The 12,725-nt window shown below is 44.8% G+C and overlaps 1 protein-coding gene across 2 annotated transcripts in view; it reads left to right on the top strand.

Moving 5' to 3' along the window:
• The window catches only part of A2M (alpha-2-macroglobulin), a 175,297-nt gene that overhangs the window by 28,265 nt on the left and 134,307 nt on the right, over positions 1–12,725 (top strand). The window lies entirely within an intron of this gene.

Here is a 12,725-nt window from a genome sequence, read left to right as displayed (position 1 = left end):
GACTAGTATTACCCTTGCTGTTTATCATACGCCCTCCCCTCAGCTGATGACCAGATTGTCTACTGCATTGTCTCCTGGTGCCATATCTTACTGGTAGCATTTCACTCCCCCTCCTGACCCTTTAACCAAACTATCTATTTAGGCACAATAAGAAAACTGATCTTAGTAATATATTCACCCCTGAACAATGGGAATCTATCAATTTCTCCTCCTTTTCCCTCTCAAGATGTACCAAACACTGTGAAATGCATATCAAGCCCCTGAATATATTCTATTTGATTCCCACTAAACTCCGCAAGATGTGGCCCAATTTTATATACGTACTTTGTTATCTTTGTCACATATAAGGTACCATTATGCATACTTTTGGGTGTGCCCAGTGTTGCAGTGAGGTGCGGTGAGGTCAGTGGTTAAGTATCATAGCCAGATTTACACACACATATATTATTTGGTGGTGATTATTGACTATAAAAACTATTAGAATAATACAAAGATGATATGGAATCAAAAATGTAGACAGGTAACAATGCACTGCTTACAGCTGCTAGTTAGGTATCACTATGACAGAGGTTTCTCCACCCTCCAAATCCAACAAACAAATACAAACATATAGGATACCACTGAACCAGCGCTGTGTAGGGGTCAATAAGGTCGTGTTCCTGTAGTCTTTCTTATTTCTCAATATGCACCGAAAAAAGAAAGAAATGTGCAAAACATAGTGTATTACCTTATGTTACATAGTTTTAATCACTTAAAATCACCATACATAAAATCACAAAATCAGTGGGAGCTAGATTGGTATTAGCTATACAATAACCACTGTTTGACAGTAAAATATACACAACACGTGCTGTTATGGCATTCTTCAGTGGAGTAGATCCTGAAAAGGTAAGGCAATGGGTATGTTAGGGTCTCCTGCTCTGTGCTGCCACGTCGTCATGGCAACCGGGAGACAAGTGCTAGCGGAGTAACCTGAGCGTAGCTGATACTCCGGTTCGGGTCTTTTGCTGTGCAGTGGTTACAGGCTCTGTGCACGGCAGGGGATCCGGTGCTGGTTTTTGTGCTCACAGTCTGTGAGGTCTGAGTGGGGCGTGAACAGCACCTGCTATATAAACCCTCTTCTCAGGTTAGGCAGATGCTGCTGAATCTTTGTTGGTTAGTCAGTTCCTGAAAGCTAGCTAGTACTGTGTAAACTTTGTATTTGTTGTTGCTTACTGCAAATAGGCCTTGGGATTTGGTATTACACTCTGCCAATCCAGACCTAGCAGTAAGACTGGAGTCAGTCGTTTAACCTGCTGGGGTTCTTTTGCTACTCTGTGAACCTAGCAAGTTTGCGGCTGTATTCTCAGACTTGCCTGCCAAAATCCTTTCTCACTGTGCAAGGTGTTCATGTGTCAGTTTAGTGGCAGTAAGCTGAACCAGTGCACTGCAAGTGAGGACTAGGATTGTGGAGACTCTCCTTGTGTCTATTATTCCATCTCTGACCAAGGAGTTTACTGCCACACCCATTGGTAACCCTTTAGGGTTTTGCTGTTGCCCTTAGCAACAGCATTTCGGGTTCTCTACGTATTAAATCACAACATCTTGCTTCTTTCCATTTAAGCATTCCTAATACTAGGGAGACACCCAGTTTCTTAGCCTTTGGGCTTCTCTGTTCACTTTGTGTTTATTTTGTTACCCTATCACCTTCTATGTATGTAATGTCACATTCCCCAGTCTGTCTGTGAGTTCATTTGTTTTGCATCCCTCTCCGTTCAGACACCAGTACATTCCTGCTGGCACTGGTGTGCATAACATATTCAGCAGCCCAGTACTCCTGTTGAAATTTTGTGGGAATATGGAGCATACCCCTCAAAATACTTTGCAACAGGTGGTCGATCAGGTGCAGGTCCTGACTCGACAATTTAATGATTTGTCCATTAAAATGCACACCTCGCAGGCCGCTGGCGGAGCTCCCGCAGCAGCAGTGCCTTCAGGGGTTAAGGAGCCGAAAGTAAATCTCCCGGATCGTTTTTCTGGAGATCGCTCGCAGTTCTTTTGTTTCAAGGAGAGCTGCAAGCTATATTTCCAGCTTAGGCCTCAGTCTTCTGGGTCGGAGATTCAGCGGGTGGGCATAGTGATTTCCTTGCTACAAGGAGACCCACAGGTCTGGGCATATGGGTTGCAGCCTGACTGTCCGTCGCTTAAAAGTGTTGATGCTTTTTTTACGGCACTGGGCATGTTGTATGATGACCCTGACAAGACGGCCTCAGCCGAGGCTCAGATTTCGATCCTTAAGCAAGGGCGAAGGCCAGTTGAGGTTTATTTTACGGAGTTTCGGAGGTTGGCCCATGATACCCAGTGGAATGACCCAGCCCTGAGACACCAGTACCGAAGAGGTCTTTCTAACCAGTTAAAAGACCAACTGGTACAATATCCCTTGCCTGATAGCTTGGATCAGCTCATGCAGTTATCCATTCGGGTGGATAGACGACTGAGAGAGCGCAGGCTTGAAAGGGAGACCAAGGTTTCCTTCTTTCCCAAGGGAACCTCAGACTCTGAGGAATTTTCAGAGGAGCCTATGCAGATTGGGGCTACCCGCCTCTCCTCACGTGAGAAGACGCGGAGGAGACAGCAGGGGTTATGTTTGTAATGTGGGAATAAAGGTCATGTGGTAGTATCATGCCCAAAAAAGCCGGAAAACTTCAGGGCCTGAGGGTGATGGGAAATATCCTGTCAGGCCAGAAGTCAGAATTTCGGTGACCTTGAAGATCCTCGGTCAAACTGTCAAGACTGAGGCCTTTGTGGACAGTGGGGCCGACAGGGTTTTTATGGACCGCCAATTCGCCCTGAAACACTCTGTTCCCTTAGTACCCTTGGCATTGAAAATTGAGATTTGTGGGTTAAACGGGGAACCATTATCCCAGGGTAAAATTACCTCTTGCACTAGCCAGATTTCTTTGTTTATTGGAGCCACACACTCTGAAAAATTGTCCTTTTATGTGACTGTCTGTACTTTTGCCCCATTGGTGTTGGGGTTACCCTGGTTAAGGGCCCACAATCCTCAATTTGACTGGGTCTCTGGGGAGATTCTTAGTTGGGGTACTGATTGTTTCAGGAGTTGCTTGAGCCTTCCAGTCAGGCTTTCACAGCTAAGTTTGCCAGGATTGCCAGGATGTTATGCAGATTTTGCGGACGTGTTCTCCAAAAGAGTTGCAGAGGTACTACCTCCCCATCGCCCCTATGACTGTGCCATTGATTTGTTGCCGAATGCTAAGCTTCCCAAGAGCAGGTTGTACTCCCTGTCACGTCCTGAGACTCAAGCTATGGCAGAGTACATTCAGGAGAACTTGGCTAAGGGATTTATCAGACCTTCACAGTCTCCAGTTGGGTCGGGGTTCTTCTTCGTGGGTAAAAAGGACGGTTCGTTGCGACCCTGCATCGACTTCAGGGAATTGAACCGTATCACGATTAAAAACTCATACCCACTGCCTCTCATTTCGGCCTTGTTTGACCAGCTTCGTACTGCCACCATTTTTTCTAAGATTGACCTACGCGGTGCGTACAATCTAATCCGAATAAGAGAGGGGGATGAATGGAAGAATGCCTTTAATACCCACTCAGGGCATTATGAATATTTGGTGATGCCTTTTGGGCTCTGTAATGCCCCGGCAGTCTTCCAGGACTTCAGGAACGATGTGCTCAGGGAATATTTGGATAGATTCTTAGCTGTATACTTAGATGACATCCTAATCTTCTCCCATTCCCTGGAGGAACATCGGAAGCATGTACGCTTAGTCCTCCAGAAACTCAGAGACCACCGGCTTGGGGCGAAGCTGGAGAAGTGCGAATTTGAAGTTCAGCAAATAGCATTTCTAGGATATATTATCTCCCCAGAAGGTTTCCAAATGGAGGGTTCCAAGGTACAGGCAGTCCTGGATTGGGTGCAGCCCACTAGTTTGAAGGCGCTTCAGCGTTTTCTGGGCTTTGCAAATTTTTATAGACGATTTATCGCTGGATTTTCATCTATAGTGGCGCCCTTGGTGGCACTCACTAAGAAAGGGGCGGATGTTGCTCACTGGTCTTGTGAGGCCAAAGCGGCTTTTGCCCGTCTCAATAGGGCATTTGTCTCGGCCAAGGCGCTGCGACACCCAGATCCAGAGCGTCCTTTTGTGGTGGAGGTGGATGCCTCTGAGATGGGTATTGGGGCAGTGCTCTCTCAGATGGGGGTGTCTGATAATCGCCTTCATCCCTGTGCTTACTTTTCCCGTAAATTTTCGCCTGCCGAGATGAATTATGACGTGGGTAACCGGGAATTGTTGGCTATTAAGGATGCACTCGAGGAGTGGAGACACTGGCTTGAGGGGGCTAAGTTTGTGGTCTCAATTCTCACCGACCATAAGAATTTGGCATATTTAGAGTCAGCGAAGTGCCTCAATGCCAGGCAGGCACGATGGGCTTTGCTTTTTGCTCGCTTTAATTTTTTGATAACATATCGCCCTGGGTCAAAAAACATCAAGGCTGATGCGCTCTCGCGGAGTTTTGCTCCAATCCAGGAGACCACCGAGGAGCCATTGCCCATTGTGTCCCCATCATGTATTAAAGTGGGCATTACCCAGGACCTCTTGTCATTAGTCCTTAGAGCACAGGAGCAGGCTCCTCCAGACCTTCCGGTAGGTCTTTTGTTTGTGCCTCCTAGGTTAAGACAGCGAGTGTTCCTGGAATTCCATGCCAAGAAGTCGGCAGGTCACCCGGGTATTGCCAGAACTCGGGAGTTGCTATCTAGGGCGGTGTGGTGGCCCTCGGTGGCTAGGGATGTGGATCAGTGGGTTCGGGCATGTGACATCTGTGCCCAAAATAAGACTCCTAGAGGGGTTCCTGTTGGCCCATTACATCCACTCTCTATTCCATCTAAGCCATGGACCCACATTTCAATGGATTTTGTGGTGGACTTGCCCAAATCCTCGAGGATGACAGCCATCTGGGTTGTCGTTGACAGGTTTTCAAAGATGGCGCACTTCGTTCCATTGGTTGGGCTGCCATCGGCCAGACGCCTGTCTGAATTATTTATGCTGCATGTTGTGCGCCTCCACGGGTTGCCACTTGATGTGGTCTCTGACCGCGGATCCCAGTTTGTTGCCAAATTCTGGAGGGCATTTTGTTCCGATCTCCAGATTTCTGTCAGCTTGTTGTCAGGCTACCATCCGCAGTCTAATGGGCAGACTGAAAGGGTGAACCAGTCCTTGGAGCAGTTCCTCAGGTGTTATGTCTCCAAGTGTCAGACTGACTGGGTTGCTCATCTGTCCATGGCGGAGTTTGCCTATAACAACGCGGCTCACTCTGCTACAGGGATCTCTCCCTTCCTTTGTGTGTATGGGCATCATCCTAAGGCCAATTCTTTTGACCCCCAGGACTCCACGCCTGGTGGTTCCTCTGTGGTTTCGGTCCTTAGAGGTATTTGGAGGAAAGTAAAGAAAGCCCTTGTGTCTGTGTCATTAGTGACCAAAAGGGTTTTTGATAAGCGGAAAAGACCCTGCAGCTTCAAATTAGGAGACTTCGTCTGGTTGTCCACCAAGAATTTGAAGTTGAGACAGCCATCTCATAAGTTAGGCCCCCGGTTCATCGGTCCTTATAAGATCACTAGGGTTATCAATCCGGTGGCATTTCAGTTAGATCTACCCCGTTCTTTGGGTATCAATAAAACATTTCATTGTTCCCTTTTAAAACGGGCGATTAGTAATCCTTCTTCCAGTGGAAGACCTTCCCCTCTTCTGATACGTGGCCAGAGGGAGTTTGTTGTTGAAAGGATTCTTGACTCCAAGATGGTTCGGGGTCGGCTGTCATTTTTGGTGCACTGGAAGGGGTATGGCCCGGAGGAGCGGTCGTGGATGCGCAGTTGTGATCTTCATGCTCCCAGACTGTTACGCTCTTTCTTCTCGCAGTTCCCCGATAAACCCGGTGGTAGGGGTTCTTTGACCCCTCGTCAGAGGGGGGGGTACTGTTAGGGTCTCCTGCTCTGTGCTGCCACGTCGTCATGGCAACCGGGAGACAAGTGCTAGCGGAGTAACCTGAGCATAGCTGATACTCCGGTTCGGGTCTTTTGCTGTGCAGTGGTTACAGGCTCTGTGCACGGCAGGGGATCCGGTGCTGGTTTTTGTGCTCACAGTCTGTGAGGTCTGAGTGGGGCGTGGACAGCACATGCTATGTAAACCCTCTTCTCAGGTTAGGCAGATGCTGCTGAATCTTTGTTGGTTAGTCAGTTCCTGAAAGCTAGCTAGTACTGTGTAAACTTTGTATTTGTTGTTGCTTACTGCAAATAGGCCTTGGGATTTGGTATTACACTCTGCCAATCCAGACCTAGCAGTAAGACTGGAGTCAGTCGTTTAACCTGCTGGGGTTCTTTTGCTACTCTGTGAACCTAGCAAGTTTGCGGCTGTATTCTCAGACTTGCCTGCCAAAATCCTTTCTCACTGTGCAAGGTGTTCAGGTGTCAGTTTAGTGGCAGTAAGCTGAACCAGTGCACTGCAAGTGAGGACTAGGATTGTGGAGACTCTCCTTGTGTCTATTATTCCATCTCTGACCAAGGAGTTTACTGCCACACCCGTTGGTAACCCTTTAGGGTTTTGCTGTTGCCCTTAGCAACAGCATTTCGGGTTCTCTACGTATTAAATCACAACATCTCGCTTCTTTCCATCTAAGCATTCCTAATACTAGGGAGACACCCAGTTTCTTAGCCTTTGGGCTTCTCTGTTCACTTTGTGTTTATTTTGTTACCCTATCACCTTCTATGTATGTAATGTCATATTCCCCAGTCTGTCTGTGAGTTCATTTGTTTTGCATCCCTCTCCGTTCAGACACCAGTACATTCCTGCTGGCACTGGTGTGCATAACAGGGTAATTACCACGAGCCGGTGAGAACTGATAAATCAGTTCTAAAAGCATATGAGCATCAGGCTTTCCAGCTGCAGCATGGATAGTTCTCTGGTGTAAATCAGCCTTCCAGGTCTGGCATTGATCGTACCACGTCCTCCTTCAGTCAGGTCAGTCCACAGGGGCACCCACGCGTTCCGACCCTGCCTGGGTCTTTCTCAAGGTCAGCTCCTATGAATGCCTTATCTATCTCTCAATCTGATTTATAAATCCCTCCTTTACTCCTAATTGGTCCTGGCACAGCTGGTCCCTATACAATAATCATCCTATGAGTCTTTGACCCTCGTGTGCCAGGACCACCTCCTTATGACGTCTCTAACCTCCTTCTCCACTCGCGATCTCGCAATCCGGTCACATGATCAAAACAAAGGGAGCGTCACTGGATCATGTGTTCGCTTCCCTCCCATAGTCGCGTCTGTCCTGTATTCACAGTAAGCGCCCGTCATCTGGTCACCTGTTACTGCATACGTCATCGCGTTCTCCGATCACATGACTGCTATCTGGTATATTGTCGTTACCATGGGGACCTTCCTCTCCCGCAGTCATTTAGCATCGTTGGTTATTGTGGTAATCAAAATTGCTTATGTTCCCGGACCGCTCAGATCTATTAATGATTGTGGAGATCATTCATAGTTAGGAGTGTTCTTGATGTCTACTTCATTATGACATGCATATAAATAAAATCTATATGTAAAGAGAATAATAAGGAAATAAGTTACCGCTATCAGGATATGCATACAAATAAAATTTTAAAATAATACACACTATAAAAACCACTTGACCTCAAAGTCTATGTTCAATCCCCCCGGTTGGAGGGTACCCATATCATAAATCAGTCTCATTTCGGCCTTAGCTAATTGAGTAGAAAGGTCCCTTCTTCTCCAATGTCCCTGTATCCACTGCAGACCCACAAACCGCGTAATGGCTGTTGTTGGAACACCCATGCACCCTCTTAAAATGATTAGAGAGTGCATGGGTTTCCAAACCCTTTCTGATGTTCCTGAGGTGCTCTCCCAACCTGACCTTCAAAGGTCTAGATGTTCGCCCTATGTATACTAATTTGCACTCGCACTCTACTGCATATACCACATTTTTTGTTGCACATGTGATGAACTCCTTTATTTCAAATGATTTCTTATTGATATTAATTTGGCTGATTTTGCTTTGGTTCACCATTTTAATTTCTTTGCAGGCAATGCAAGACATGCATCTATAAAAACCCTTCGATTTAATCCTTGAAGGGTTTTTATGAGGTGGGCAAGCACTTCTTACAAGGCTGTTTCCTATATTTGGTGCTTTTCGGTAGATGCACACTGGTTAGGTGGGCAGAGAAGCTCCTATCACCGGATCCTTTTTTAGGACATTCCAATGTCGGGTCATAATTCTCTCAATTGATCTATATTGGTCATTATAAGTGGTCACAAAAGCCCATCCAAAATCTTTCCTCTTATTCTCATTCCCTTTAGGTTCATTTCTCCTATCCATCAATAAAACTCCTCTATCTAGGGTTTCTATATCCCTAGTAGCCTTCTCTATCCAATTTTTATCATAACCACATGCCTTAAAATTTTCCTGCATCTCCCCAGCCTGTACCTGATACTGTTCATTTCTAGAGCAATTCCTTTTTACTCTTTTTAATTGCCCTGCAGTGATCGATCGGAGCCAATTGGGGTGATGGCAGCTTGCTGCATTGATGTAACTCAAATAATCTGTTTTTTTGGTGTATATTTTTGTCTGGAGTATATTATTTTCCACATAAATGGTAATATCCAAAAAATTTATTAACTCCCGACTGCTAGTAAAGGAAAACTCTATATTTAGAGTATTGTTATACAAATACAGGCAGAAATTTTTGAGGGACTCCTCGTCTCCACGCCAGAAGAATAGAACATTGTCTATGTATCGGGACCACGACACCAGGCTCGCCTCGAATTGATGGTCATTCCAAATGTGCTCATCCTCCCATCTTCCCATGAACACATTGGCATAACTCGGGGCAAACCTGGTGCCCATTGCGGTCCCGATCTTCTGTAGGAAGAAGTCCCCCCCAAAGGCGAAGTAATTGTTCTGTAGAATAGATGTCACTGCCTCCACCAGGAATTTTTGCAATTCCTCACCCAGATCACTTCTTTCCAGAGTTTTGGTCACAGCTCCAATGCCATCTTGATGGTCTATTATGGTATATAACGACCGAACATCGGCCGTAACCATAATCAGATCATTATCCCATATAATATCTCTAACTAACTTAAGGGCATCTTTGGTGTCCTTTAAGTATGATTTATTTAATGTTACCAAGGGCTGCAAATGGTGGTCCACAAACTGTGACAAATTTGCTGTCACTGAGTCAATTCCCGATACTATAGGTCTCCCCGGTGGATCCACCAGACTAAAAGGACTACTGATTGTATAGGAGTAGGAGAGACCATTTTAAATCAAGATACAGAAGGTGAGGATTCATGTAGAGATAAAGTGAAAATTTTCAACCTGAGTATACACCTTTTGACAGCACATGAAAATAGCGTTTTGGAGAAAGGGTTGAAATACGCACCTTCCAACACAATTAATCAGTTTTCTCTGTTTGTAGACCTACAAAGGTACATAAAAAAACTGACCGTCAAAAAGTTTTTTTTGGGCCGAGAACTAGAAACTCCCATCACTACGGAAGAAGTGGATTATAAGCCTTTTAGACCCAAATCCATATTCTATCCGACCTTCTGTAAGGGAAATTTCATAGACACCTTCCATACACTTGTACTTGATGATATAAAACAGGTTAAAAAAAGGAAAGTACATACAGAATTTAACCAGGAATGAAAGGAGAGCTTTAAAGGAACTACAAGAGAGGGAGGAAATCACTATTAAACCAGCCGATAAAGGCGGGGGGGTTGTAGTGATGAACACCACAGATTATGAGGCTGAAATTTTATGCCAGTTGGGGGACCGCACCACTTATTGGAAATTGCGGACTGACCCGACGACAGAAATCTTAAAAAAACTACAATACCTGATTGATAAATACGGAAGTGTGCTTAATGAAGATGAACAAAAGTTCATCATCAACATGGAGCCTGTCATCCCGGTACTGTATGTTCTCCCCAAGATCCACAAAAGTCTGGTGGATCCACCAGGGAGACCTATAGTATCGGGAATTGATTCAGTGACAGCAAATTTGTCACAGTTTGTGGACCACCATTTGCAGCCCTTGGTAACATTAAATAAATCATACTTAAAGGACACCAAAGATGCCCTTAAGTTAGTTAGAGATATTATATGGGATAATGATCTGATTATGGTTACGGCCGATGTTCGGTCGTTATATACCATAATAGACCATCAAGATGGCATTGGAGCTGTGACCAAAACTCTGGAAAGAAGTGATCTGGGTGAGGAATTGCAAAAATTCCTGGTGGAGGCAGTGACATCTATTCTACAGAACAATTACTTCGCCTTTGGGGGGGACTTCTTCCTACAGAAGATCGGGACCACAATGGGCACCAGGTTCGCCCCGAGTTATGCCAATGTGTTCATGGGAAGATGGGAGGATGAGCACATTTGGAATGACCATCAATTCGGGGCGAGCCTGGTGTCGTGGTCCCAATACATAGACGATGTTCTATTCTTCTGGCGTGGAGACGAGGAGTCCCTCAAAAATTTCTGCCTATATTTTAATAACAATACTCTAAATATAGAGTTTTCCTTTACTAGCAGTCGGGAGTTAATACATTTTTTGGATATTACCATTTATGTGGAAAATAATATACTCCAGACAAAAATATCCACCAAAAAAACAGATTATTTGAGTTACATCAATGCAGCAAGCTGCCATCACCCCAATTGGCTCCGTTCGATCCCTGCAGGGCAATTAAAAAGAGTAAAAAGGAATTGCTCTAGAAATGAACAGTATCAGGTACAGGCTGGGGAGATGCAGGAAAATTTTAAGGCATGTGGTTATGATAAAAATTGGATAGAGAAGGCTACTAGGGATGTAGAAACCCTAGATAGAGGAGTTTTATTGATGGATAGGAGAAATGAACCTAAAGGGAATGAGAATAAGAGGAAAGATTTTGGATGGGCTTTTGTGACCACTTATAATGACCAATATAGATCAATTGAGAGAATTATGACCCGACATTGGAATGTCCTAAAAAAGGACCCGGTGATAGGAGCTTCTCTGCCAACTAAACCAGTGTGCATCTACCGAAAAGCACCAAATATAGGAAACAGCCTTGTAAGAAGTGCTTGCCCACCTAAAAAAAAACCTTCAAGGATTAAATCGAAGGGTTTTTATAGATGCATGTCTTGCATTGCCTGCAAAGAAATTAAAATGGTGAACCAAAGCAAAATCAGCCAAATTGACATCAATAAGAAATCATTTGAAATAAAGGAGTTCATCACATGTGCAACAAAAAATGTGGTATATGCAGTAGAGTGCGAGTGCAAATTAGTATACATAGGGCGAACATCTAGACCTTTGAAGGTCAGGTTGGGAGAGCACCTCAGGAACATCAGAAAGGGTTTGGAAACCCATGCACTCTCTAATCATTTTAAGAGGGTGCATGGGTGTTCAACAACAGCCATTACGCGGTTTGTGGGTCTGCAGTGGATACAGGGACATTGGAGAAGAAGGGACCTTTCTACTCAATTAGCTAAGGCCGAAATGAGACTGATCTATGATATGGGTACCCTCCAACCGGGGGGATTGAACATAGACTTTGAGGTCAAGTGGTTTTTATAGTGTGTATTATTTTAAAATTTTATTTGTATGCATATCCTGATAGCGGTAACTTATTTCCTTATTATTCTCTTTACATATAGATTTTATTTATATGCATGTCATAATGAAGTAGACATCAAGAACACTCCTAACTATAAATGATCTCCACAATCATTAAAAGATCTGAGCGGTCCGGGAACATAAGCAATTTTGATTACCACAAAATTACCAACGATGCTAAATGATTGCGGGAGAGGAAGGTCCCCATGGTAACGACAATATACCAGATATCGGTCATGTGATCGGAGAGCGCGATGACGTATGCCGTAACATGTGACCAGATGACGGGCGCTTACTGTGAATACAGGACAGACGCGACTATGGGAGGGAAGCGAACACATGATCCAGTGATGCTCCCTTTGTTTTGATCATGTGACCGGACTGCGAGATCGCGAATGGAGAAGGAGGTTAGAGACGTCATAAGGAGGTGGTCCTGGCACACGAGGGTCAAAGACTCATAGGATGATTATTGTATAGGGACCAGCTGTGCCAGGATCAATTAGGAGCGAAGGAGGGATTTATAAATCAGATTGAGAGATAGATAAGGCATTCATAGGAGCTGACCTTGATAAAGACCCAGGCAGGGTCGGAACGCGTGGGTGCCCCTGTGGACTGACTTGACTGAAGGAGGACGTGGTACGATCAATGCCAGACCTGGAAGGCTGATTTACACCAGAGAACTCTCCATGCTGCAGCTGGAAAGCCTGATGCTCATATGCTTTTAGAACTGATTTATCAGTTCTCACCGGCTCGTGGTAATTACCCATTGCCTTACCTTTTCAGGATCTAGTCCACTGAAGAATGCCATAACAGCACGTGCTGTGTATATTTTACTGTCATACAGTGGTTATTGTATAGCTAATATCAATCTAGCTCCCACTGATTTTGTGATTTTATGTATGGTGATTTTAAGTGATTAAAACTATGTAACATAAGGTAATACACTATGTTTTGCACATTTCTTTCTTTTTTCGGTGCATATTGAGAAATAAGAAAGACTACAGGAACACGACCTTATTGACCCCTACACAGCGCTGGT

Source organism: Pseudophryne corroboree, chromosome 3, assembly GCF_028390025.1.
Source record: "Pseudophryne corroboree isolate aPseCor3 chromosome 3, aPseCor3.hap2, whole genome shotgun sequence".
Taxonomy (NCBI): Eukaryota; Metazoa; Chordata; class Amphibia; order Anura; family Myobatrachidae; genus Pseudophryne; species Pseudophryne corroboree.
This window is presented reverse-complemented; position numbering and strand designations above follow the sequence as displayed.